The 11,800-nt window shown below is 39.3% G+C and overlaps 1 non-coding gene across 1 annotated transcript; it reads right to left on the bottom strand.

The window, feature by feature from the left end:
* Positions 1–296: 296 nt before the first annotated feature.
* Positions 297–426, bottom strand: LOC122239977. Its single transcript, XR_006219362.1, has one exon. It is a non-coding gene; the product is annotated as a small nucleolar RNA SNORA33 (small nucleolar RNA).
* Between the last annotated feature and the right edge of the window lie 11,374 nt (positions 427–11,800).

The raw sequence follows: 11,800 nt of genomic DNA, 5'->3' as shown, positions 1-11,800 counted from the left end.
TCTTTTATAAGTTTTAAACGGTTAACATATATTCATAAAAGTAATGTAAATATATATTTAACCACTTACTCCTCATATTCCTCATTCTTTCCCATAATTCTGTGCCTCCCTCTGGGACTATTTCCATTTGGTCTAAAAAAACTTGCTTAGTATTTCTTGTATACTAAGCTAGTAAGCTGGTGACAAAATCACTTCGCTTTTGTTCGTCTGAAAATTTTGTTCATTTCACCTTCATCTTTTTCTTTCTTTTTTTTTTTTTAAAGAACTTTTTATTTATTTTTAATCACTTATTTTTTTCTTGTAGTCATTTCCAGGGATCTTAATGACTTCAGTGTCTTTAAGGCTCGTAACATGGCATTACTATTGCCAGCGTTTTTTAAATTTCTGCGGAAACACATTCAGGTAAAAAGATTCATTGGCCGGCTTAAGAATTTTATATATTGAAACAACTATAGATTTATTGGAGGTTGCGAAGATAGCACACAGAGGTCTCACATGCACTTCCTTCAATGTTTCCAGTAGTTGCATCTTGTATAATTATGGTGCCTATCGCAAGCAGAGAACTGACATCGGTGTGATGTGTATGCGCAGTTGTATACCATCTTGTTACACGTGTAGATTCACACAATCGTTTCTGAAGTTGAGACACAGAACCATTCCATCACCACAAAGATCTGTTGGCGTCCACATTTTGCCACCTTGAGTGAAATATAGAAAACTTCCTCCCTTTCGGTCCCTTTGCCTCCCCTGTTTCTAATAGAATTATCTTAAGGATTTCCTCTACACACATTGAAATCTACACCTGGCAGTGTTACACCTTTTGGTTTGGCCATCAAACATAATTTAGAAAACTCAAGAGAGAAGAAAACTCTATTGCATTTACTCATTATTTGCTCCTGATGCCGTTCCTTTTTCCTTTCTGATCTTCCAAGATTCCTTTTTTTTTTTTTTTTTTTTTTTTTTTTATCATTTCCCTTCTGTTTCAAGAACTTCCTTTGGCCAGTTTTTTAAGATCTGCTGGTATACAATTCTCTTAGCTTTCCTTCACCTTAGAGTATTTTACTTCCCATTCCTTCTGGAAGGAATTTTGCCTGATACTTCCCATTCCTTCTGGAAGGAATTCAGAGCTAACAGTTCTTTGCTTTTAGCGCTTGAAAAAATGGGTCCCTTCCTTCCAGCCTCCCTGGTTTCTGAAGAGAAATCCACTGTCACTCAAGCTGGCTTCCTCCCATAGGTTACATGTCATTGCTCACTGCTTCAAGATTTTTCCTTGGTCTTTAGTTTTCTGAAGTTTGATCAGGATGTGTTGTGGTGTGGGTTTCTTTGGGTTTATCAGGGTGGGTGTTGGCTCAACTTCTTGAATGGGTAGGTTTATGTCTTTTGCCAAATTTGGGATGCCTTCAGCCATATTTCTTTGAATGGTTTTCTGGCTCTGTACTCTTTGCTCTTTCCTTCGGGGACTCCAATGACATGAATGTTAGACCTTTTGTTATCATCCCACAGGTCCCCGAGGGTCTGTTCATTCTTTGGCGTTCTATTTTCTCCTCTGTTCAGATTTGTTGCTTTCGGTTTTTTCTACCCCCATGTTCACTGATTCTTTCCTCTGTCCTATCCATTTTTCTGTTGACTCCATACAATGAGATTTTAATTTGGGTTAATGTATCTTTTAGTCCCCGAATTGCCATTGGGATCTTCTTTCTATTTTCTGTTTCTTTGCTGAGACTTTCTATACTTTTATTTGTTTCAAGCGTGTTTGTAATTGCTCATTACGATGAGCTGCTTTAAAATCCCTTCTGGATAATTCCAACACTAGTACCATCATCTCCTTCTTAGCGTCTATTAATTGTTTTCTCACTCACTCGATGTGCTCCTGGCTCTAGGATAATTCTGGCTTTTCTATTAGATCCTGAATATCTTGGAAATTATGTCTGAAACTCTGGATATTGTCTCACACGTCCCATTGCTGTATTCTCATTTTTTTTTCTCCTCCAGTTTTTCGGGCTTCATTTTGGTCAATTCCTACGGACTTGTCTTGAAGTCCACTAATCCTTTTTCTTTATGCTGTGTCAGATAATGAAATTTTAAATTCTTGATTGCCATCTCATTCTTTTCTAGAGACTCCATTTATCTGTTGAAATTCCCCATCTTTTAATACATGTTGGCTATCTTCTGCTCTAATCTGATTTTTAAATATTTATAATAGTTATCTTAAAGCTTTTGACTGCTAAATTCAGCATCAGGGTCATCTATTGGTCTGTCTCCTGTGACAGTTTTTTTCCCCCTGATTTGGGGGTCACATTTTCCTGCTTCTTTGCATGTCTTGCAAATAGTGACTTTATGCCGAGCATTTTCTTAAAAAAAAAAAAAACCAATGAAGGCTAAAATAAATATTAATTTTCCCCCAGAGACAGTGTGCCCTTTTCCCTTTTACACAGGTAGAATTAGGAGTTTGGTCGGGTCTGGGTTACTGGTCTAGTTAGTTTGAGTTCACCTCTGGTTCTGAATATTTTGAGGGTATGGTCTGTTCTGTTTGCCTAAGAGATTTCTTCCTCCAGCGGGACATTGGTATGTAAACACCACAAGATTATTTTTTATCTCTGTGATTCACTCTGGATTTTCTCTGACTTTCTCTTTTGCTCTTAATACCACCTATTGAATTTTTAATTTTAATATTTTTCATTTTTAGAACTTCCATTAGACTCTTTTAAAAGTACAAATCCCAGGTCCTCAGTGATTTTCCCTCTTTCCTTGCACATATGAATCAGAGTTATTTTAAAATTCTTTCATTGCTAGCCTCAAATGTCTGAATCATCTGTGAGTCAAAACTTCACAAAAATCATTTATGATTCAAAACCTATTGTTATTATTATTATAGTTTTGGTCTCTTTTGTCATTTTGTGTCTTCACCAAAATGAAACTTTTGGTTTTCAGTCATTTGGTCCTTTATTTTAAAAATAAATTTTTAAAAAATGTTTATTTTTGAGAGTGAGAGAGAGATAGAGTGCGAGTGAGGGAGGGGCAGAGAGAGAGGAAGACACAGAATCGGAAGCAGGCTCCAGGCTCTGAGCTGTCAGCACAGAGCCTGATGCGGGGCTCAGACTCTAGAACCACGAGATCATGACCTGAGCTGAAGTCATATGCTCAACCGACTGAACCACCCAGGCATCTCGATCCTTTTTTTTGCGTTACAATTTTTGTTTGGATGCCAGATGTTGTAGATATAAAGGTGAAGAGACTCTACATTATGTTATTTTCCTCCAAAGAGGCTTTTTCTTCTGGCATGCAGTCTACCAGATCTCCTTGACCTTGCTGAGCGTTGGTCTTAAGTTCTATTAGGGTTGGCTTATTCTAATTTCCCCTCACTCCTAGGATAATCTGTACTCCTTGATGTGATCCTTAGTCCCAGAGCATTTCCCTAGCTTCTAAGATGTGGCCCTTTTGCAGTCTCATCTGAAAGCCCAGGGGCTCTCCCAAAGACCCTCGGTCCTGCGGGGCATGAACTCCAACATCTGCCTCTATCGTTCTTCACTGGCTGGTGTGTCCCCCTTAGCTCCTTAGTCTACCAATCTGTTTGCATGGAGTCTTAGGGTCTCACCCTGAGCAATCACAACTTGAGACGGTGACTTGAGAGGCATTCGTGCAGAGAATTTCACCATCTCACAATTCTACCCCTCAAGTCCCAGCTGATTTGGCAGCTCTGAATCCACTCTGTCTCCCCAATCCCCTAGGTCTTCTGCTTTCTGTCTGGATTTGGTGTCCTTGCATTGGGAAGTGGAAAATGTCCCTATGGAAAAAGTGGGGATGTTTGTGCAATTCCTACCACACACTTATCTCCTCTCACAGGGCGTATCCTTTCAAATTCTGTCCGCCTTGGCTGTTCTCCAGTGCCCTCCCAAGGTTTTTTCATCTATTTTTCAGTTGTTGTCAGCAAGGGGCTTAGCTCTCCAAGGCATTTCCTATGGCCGGAGCTGGAATCCTCCTTTTAAAATTTCATTTTTTAAATTCAATGCTTTATGCTCAATGATGATAAAATTCCATCCAAGTTGTCTGATGGGAGCTTCCTCAGGCCAATTCTTATAAAATTTTGACATGTCTCCATGAGTTTTGAATGCTTCCTTACTTTCTGGCACCAATAATTTTGACTTTTCTTGCCCCAGGCCTGTTACCAACTTCTAGGTCAATTCAGCGGAGAGAGCTAACAAGTAAATATTTAAGAATTAGCTCATATTGATAGTTCTAATTTCATTCCAACATCTTGGGGTTCTTCCAGTCCTCCCCACCTCATTTGTGCACCCTCCTTCTTGTACAAAGAACCTTGGTTTTTAATAACATCCATGTTTACTTTTTTGCTCAACCCTACACAGAAAATAGTTTAAGAATTGCAGTGCCCAAATCCACTGGCAACAATGGACTTCTCACTAAAAGTTCAGAATTTCTTTTCTTTTTCAAAGCTCAGAATTTTTCTTTTTAATTTAATTTTTTATTTTTTAAAATTTACATCCCAATTAGTTAGCATATAGTGCAACAATGATTTCAGGAGTAGATTCCTTAGTGCCCCTTACCCATTTAGCCCATCCCCCTCCCACAACCCCTCCCAAAACCCTCAGTTTGTTCTCCATATTTATGAGTCTCTGATGTTTTGTCTCCCTCCCTGTTTTTATATTATTTTTATTTCCCTTCCCTTATGTTCGTCTGTTTTGTCTCTTAAAGTCCTCATATGAGTGAAGTCATATGATTTTTGTCTTTCTTTGACTGACTCATTTCACTCAGCATAATACCCTCCAGTTCCATCCGTGTAGTTGCAAATGGCAAGATGTCATTCTTTTTGATGGCCGAGTGATACTCCGTTGTATATATAAACCACATTTTCTTTATCCATTCATCCGTAGATGGACATTTGGGCTCTTTCCATACTTTGGCTATTGTCGATAGAGCTGCTATAAACATGGGGGTGCATATGTCCCTTCGAATCAGCACACCTGGATCCCTTGGATAAATGCCTAGTAGTGCAATTGCTGGGTTGTAGGGTAGTTCTATTTTTAGTTTTTTGAGGAACCTCCATACTGTTTTCCAGAGTGGCTGCACCAGCTGGCATTCCCACAGCAGTGCAAAAGAGATCCTCTTTCTCTGCATCCTCGCCAACGTCTGTTGTTGCCTGAGTTGTTCATGTGAGCCATTCTGACAGGTGTGAGGTGGTGTCTCATTGTGGTTTTGACTTGTATTTCTCTGATGATGAGTGATGTTGAGCATTTTTTCATGTGTCGGTTGGCCATCTGGATGTCTTCTTTGGAGAAGTGTCTATTCATGTCTTCTGCCCATTTCTTCACTGGATTATTTGTTTTTTGGGTGTTGAGTTTGATAAGTTCTTTATAGATTTTGGATACTAACCCTTTATCTTATATGTTATTTGCAAATCTCTTCTCCCATTTGTCAGTTGCCTTTTAGTTTTGCTGATTGTTCCCTTTGCTGTGCAGAAGCTTTTTATTTTGATGAGGTCCCAGTAGTTCATTTTTGCTTTTGTTTCCCTTGCCTCTGGAGACGTGTTGAGTAAGAAGTTGCTGCAGCCAAGATCAAAGAGGTTTTTGCCTGCTTTCTCCTTGAGGATTTTGATGGCTTCCTGTCTTGTGTTTAGGTCTTTCATCCATTTTGAGTTTATTTTTGTGTCTGGTGTAAGAAAGTGGTCAGGTTTATTCTTCTGCATGTCGCTGTCCAGTTTTCCCAGCACCACTTGCTGAGGAGACTGTCTTTATTCCATTGGATATTCCTGCTTTGTCAAAGTTTAGTTGGCCATATGTTTGTGGGTCTATTTCTGGGTTCTCTATTCTGTTCCGTTGATCTGAGTGTCTGTTCTTGTGCCAGTACCATACTGTCTTGATGATGACAGCTTTGTAGTATAGCTTGAAGTCTGGGATTGTCATGCCTCCTGCTTTGGTTTTCTTTTTCAAGATTGCTTTGGCTATTCGGGGTCTTTTCTGGTTCCATACAAATTTTAGGATTATTTGTTCTAGCTCTGTGAAGAATGCTCGTGTTATTTTGATAGGGATTGCATTGAATATGCAGAGTGCTTTGGGTAGTATCGACATTTTAACAATACTTGTTCTTCCTAGCCAGGAGCATGGAATATTCTTCGATTTTTTTGTGTCTTCTTCAATTTCTTTTATAAGCTTCCTATAGTTTTCAGCATATAGATTTTTCACCTCTTTGGTGAGATTTATTCCTAGGTATTTTATGGTTTTTGGTGCAACTGTAAATGGGATTGATTCCATGATTTCTCTTTCTGCCGCTTCATTGTTGGTATATAGGAATGCAACCAACTTCTGTGCATTGATTTTCTATCCTGCAACTTTGCTGAATTCATGAATCAATTCTAGCAGGTTTTTGGTGGAATCTTTTGGGTTTTCCATATAGAGTATCATTTCATCTGTGAAGAGTGAAAGTTTGACCTGCTCCTGGCCGATTTGGATGCCTTTTATTTCTTTGTGTTGTCTGATTGCAGAGGCTAAGACTTCCAATACTGTGTTGAATAACAGTGGTGAGAGTGGACATCCCTGTCTCATCCCCCTGACCTTAGGGGGAAAGCTGTCAGTTTTTCCCCATGGAGGATGATATTAGCATTGGGCCGTTCATATATGGCTTTTATGATCTCGAGGTATGCTCCTTCTATCCCTGCTTTCTTGAGGGTTTTTATCAAGAAAGGATGCTGTATTTTGTCAAATGCTTTCTCTGCATCTGTGGAGAGGATCATATGGTTCTTGTCCTTTCTTTCATTGATGTGATGAATCACATTAATTGTTTTGTGGATATTGAACGAGCTCTGCATCCCAGGTATAAATCCCACTTGGTTGTGGTGAATAATTTTTTAAATGTATTGTTGGAGCCGGTTGGCTAATATCTTGTTGAGTATTTTTGCATCCATGTTCATCAGGGAAATTGGTCTATAGTTCTCCTTTTTAGTGGGGTCTCTGTCTGGTTTTGGAATCAAGGTAATGCTGGCTTCATAGAAAGAGTTTGGAAGTTTTCCTTCCATTTCTATTTTTTGGAACAGCTTCAAGAGAATAGGTGTTAACTCTTCCTTAAATGTTTGGTAGAATTCCCCTGGAAGCCATCTGGCCATGGACTCTTGTTTTTTGGGAGATTTTTGATTACTAATTCGATTTTCTTACTGGTCATGGGTCTGTTCAAATTTTCTATTTCTTCCTGTTTCAGTTTTGGTACTGTATATGTTTCTAGGAATTTTTCCATTTCTTCCCAATTGCCCATTTTATTGGCATATAATTGCTCATAATATTCTCTTATTGTTTTTATTTCTGCTGTGTTGGTTGTGATCTCTCCTCTTTCATTCTTGATTTTATTTATTTGGGTCCTTTCCTTTTTCTTTTTGATCAAACTGGGTAGTGGTTTATCAATTTTGTTAATTCTTTCAAAGAACCAGCTTCTGGTTTCATTGATCTTTTCTACTGTTTTTTTTGGTTTTGATAGCATTGATTTCTGCTCCAATCTTTATTATTTCCTGTCTTCTACTGGTTTTGGCTTTTATTTGCTGTTTTTTTTCCATCTCCTTAAGGCATAAGGTTAGGTTGTGTATCTGAGATCTTTCTTCCTTCTTTAGGAAGGCCTGGATTGCTATATACTTTCCTCTTATGACCGCCTTTGTTGCGTCCCAGAGATTTTGGGCTGTAGTGTTATTTTCACTGACTTCCATATACTTTTTAATTTCCTCTTTAACTTCTTGGTTAGCCCATTCATTCTTTAGTAGGATGTTCTTTAGTCTCCAAGTATTTGTTACCTTTCCAAATTTTTTCTTGTGGTTGATTTCGAGTTTCATAGCATTGTGGTATGAAAATATGCACGGTATGATCTTGATCTTTTTGTACTTACTTAGCACTGATTTGTGTCCCAGTACATGGTCTATTCTGGAGAACGTTCCATGTGCACTGGAGAAGAATGTATATTCTGCTGCTTTAGGATGAAATGTTCTGAATATATCTGTTAAGTCCATCTGGTCCAGTGTGTCATTCAAAGCCATTGTTTCCTTGTTGATTTTTTGATTACATGATCTGTCCATTGCTGTGAGTGGGGTGTTGAAGTCTCCTAATATTATGGTATTACTATCGATGAGTTTCTTTATGTTTGTGATTAAATGATTTATATATTTGGGTGCTCACACATTTGGCGCATAAATGTTTACAACTGCTAGGTCTTCTTGGTGGATAGACCCCTTGATTATGATATAATGCCCTTCTGCATCTCTGGATACAGTCTTTATTTTAAAGTCTAGATTGTCTGATATAAGTATGGCTACTCTGGCTTTCTTTTGTTGACCATTAGCATGGTAGATGGTTCTCTATCCCCTTATTTTCAATCTGTAGGTGTCTTTAAGTCTAAAGTGGGTCTCTTGTAAACAGCATATAGATGGGTCTTGTTTTCTTATCCATTCTGTTACCCTATGTCTTTTGGTTGGAGCATTGAGTCCATTGACATTTAGAGTGAGTACTGAAAGATATGAATTTATTGCCATTATGATGCTTGTAGAGTTGGAGTTTCTGGTGGTGTTCTATGGTCCTTTCTAATCTTTGTTGCTTTTGGCATATATATATATATATATATATTTTTTTTTTTTTCTTTTTTTTCATCTTTTCTCCCCTCTAAGAGTCCCCCTTAAAATTTCTTGCAGGGCTGGTTTAGTGGTCACAAACTCCTTTATTTTTGTTTGTCTGGGAAACTTTTTATCTCTCCTATTTTGAATGAAAGCCTTGTTGGATAAAGAATTCTTGGCTGCATATTTTTCTGATTCAGCACATTGAATATATCCCGCCACTCCTTTCTGGCCTGCCAAGTTTCTGTGGATAGGTCTGCTGTGAACCTGATCTGTCTTCCCTTGTAGGGTAGGTTAGGGACTTTTTTTCCCTTGCTGCTTTATGATTCTCTCCTTGCCTGAGTATTTTGTGAAGTTGACTATGATATGCCTTGTTGATGGTCGGTTTTTGCTGAATCTAATGGGGGTCCTCTGTGCTTCCTGGATTTTGATGTCTGTGTCTTTCCCCAGGTTAGGAAAGTTTTTTGCTATGATTTACTCACATAACCTTTCTACCCCTATCTCTCTCTTCCTCTTCTGGGACTCCTATGATTGTGATGTTGTTCCTTTTTAACGAGTCACTGATTTCTCTAATTCTTAAATCGTGCTCTTTTGCCTTCATCTCCCTCTTTTTTTCTGCTTCGTTATTGTCTATAAGTTTGTCCTCTATATCGCTGATTCTCTGTTCTGCCTCGTCCATTCTTGCCATCACTGCATCCATCTATGATTGCAGCTCAGTTATACATTTTTAATTTCATTCTGGCTATTTTTTATTTCTTTTATCTCTGAAAAAAGGGATTCTAATCTATTTTTGACTCCAGTTAGTATTCTTATTATCGTGATTCTAAATTCTAATTCAGACATCTAGCTTGTATCCGTGTTGGTTAAATCCCTGGCTGTCATTTCTTCATGCTCTTTCTTTTGGGGTGAATTCCTTCGTTTTGTCATTCTGAAGTGAGAAAAGCAATTAATGAGGTAGAAAAATTGAAATAAAAAAATTAAAATTAAAAAATATTAAAATTGAAAAATTAAACACACACACACACAACACACACACACACACACACACAAATCGAATAAATGATGCCAGATCCTAGGTGTTTTGGTCTGGGTGTTGAAAATGGTTTGACAGATTAGAGAAAAAAAAAGGGGAGGGAGAAAAAAAGAGGAAATCGTTTGAGAATTTGAAACAATGAATACACTGAAGTAGACTAAAATGAGATGATGGGAGTAAAATAGAATTGGAAAAAATATACACAAAAGTGAAGAATATTAAAATTAAAAATATAAAATTAAATATATAAAATATATATAAATATATAAATATATAAAATATAAAATTAAAATATAAAATTAAAAATAAATATGAAGTTTTTCTTTTTCTGTATTCAAGAAAAGGAAAAGAAATGAAAAAGAGAAAAAAGATTAAAAAAAGGAAAAAGAAATCGTTTGAAAATTTGAAAAAGTGAGTACACTGTAGTAGACTAAAAAGATGGAAGTAAAATAGAATTTGAAAAAATTTACATAAAAGCAAAAAATACCGTAAAAAATTTAAAATGTTTTTAATAGAAATTGAAAGTAAAAGTGAAGTTTTTCTCTTTCTGCATTCAAGAAAAAGAAATGAAAAAGAGAAAAAAGAAAAAGAAAGGAAATTGTTTGAAAATTTGAAAAGGTGAATACACTGAAGTAGACTAAAATAAAATGATGGAAGTAAATTACAATTTGAAAAAATTCACACAAAAGTAAAAAAGATAGCCATAACAACTCAAAAATATTTTTAATAAAAATTGAAAATAAAAATGAATTTTTTCTCTTTCTGTATTTGAGAAAAAGCAAACAAGTGTAAAAGAGAAAAAGAAAAGAAAATTGAATAGATGACTCTGCTAACAGATTGAAGTAGGACTGAAATTACTTCGTTTTCCCCTAGAAGTCAGACTATGAAGTGCTTGACAGCCCATAAACCAAGCCGGGGGTGAGACTCGTGTCCTTCAAGAGCAAAGCTGTCCGAGGTGGGCGGGGCTCGGTGTAACAGCTCCGCTCTCCACTAGATGGCGCTGCTAGTCTACTGGGGTGGGTTGTTGCGGCGCTCGTGGGTGCGTATGCGCCTGCGCAGCATTGGTGAAAATGGCGCCACCCAGCTACCCGCTCTGTTCTCCCGGATCAGCAATGGAGCACCCGTCCTCTGTCTTCAGCTTTCGTCCACTCCCCGCCTTTTCACTCTCTGTGACCAGGCCCCGGGCAGTACCTCTCTCCCGAGTTTTGTCTCAGATGCGGCTGTTTTCCCCGGCCCCTTACTTCCGGCTTTGACCCCTTCCGCCCCTCTGCGGGAGGGTCTCACCCAGCGATGGCCCCTCAAGCGATCGCCAAATGTGGCCGCGCCCAGGAACGCCCGCTGGACCCTGCTGCTGCCGGTGCCCCGAGACTGCGGCCAGGTGCCACCCGTCCCAGAAAACGTTCGCGAGATAGTGTAGCAGCAGCGTTTCGGGGATGGTGGAAAATCACAACACACGTCTGGCACCAGGCTTCACCCTTAACGACCCTGCTCCAGCACCAGCGAATGTGGCCGTGTTCCGGGGTCCGCCGGGACCAGGCGGCTTCAACAGTCTCCACCAGATGTCCTTCGAGCAGTGGAACCGCTTTTCCCGTGTGGCCCGAGAACCTCCCAGACGCCACTCTGTTCCTGGGGATTCGCCCTTCCCACCCGAGCACCGCCAGGTATGGAGCTGCGGAGGTGCAGCCTTTGCGCTCCCCTGTTTACGGTCTTAATGGAATTTAAACCCTCTCCTTCCTCCTTTCTCCCTTTTTAGTTTAGTCCCTGCGGCCGTTTCCAATTTTCCACTTTCTCTCCAGCTGCTTTTGGGGAGGGGTGCTTTTCCCGTATTCTCCCCCCCCTCCCCAGTCTCCGTCCTCTCTCTGCCCACAAAAGCGGTTCCCGACCCTCCAGGGCTTCTCGCTCCCCAAATTCACCTCTCCGCATCGCGTACCTGCTGAATTCTGTGGTTCGGGTTGTGCAGATGTTGTGTTAATCCTAAAATCAGCTTTCTAGGTGTGTAGGATGGTTTCGCGTCGGTCTGGCTGGATTTCATGGACGCGAGACCCACAAAAAGCTTCCGTGCTGTTCCGCCTTGTTGGCTCCTCTTTATCTATTGCCTTTCATTCCTTCTGCATTTCTGCCTCAGGCGCCTTCTGGCCATTCTCGGCCACTTTTTGTTGTCCCTCTGCCTC

This window comes from Panthera tigris, chromosome B3, assembly GCF_018350195.1.
Source record: "Panthera tigris isolate Pti1 chromosome B3, P.tigris_Pti1_mat1.1, whole genome shotgun sequence".
NCBI lineage: Eukaryota > Metazoa > Chordata > Mammalia > Carnivora > Felidae > Panthera > Panthera tigris.
This window is presented reverse-complemented; position numbering and strand designations above follow the sequence as displayed.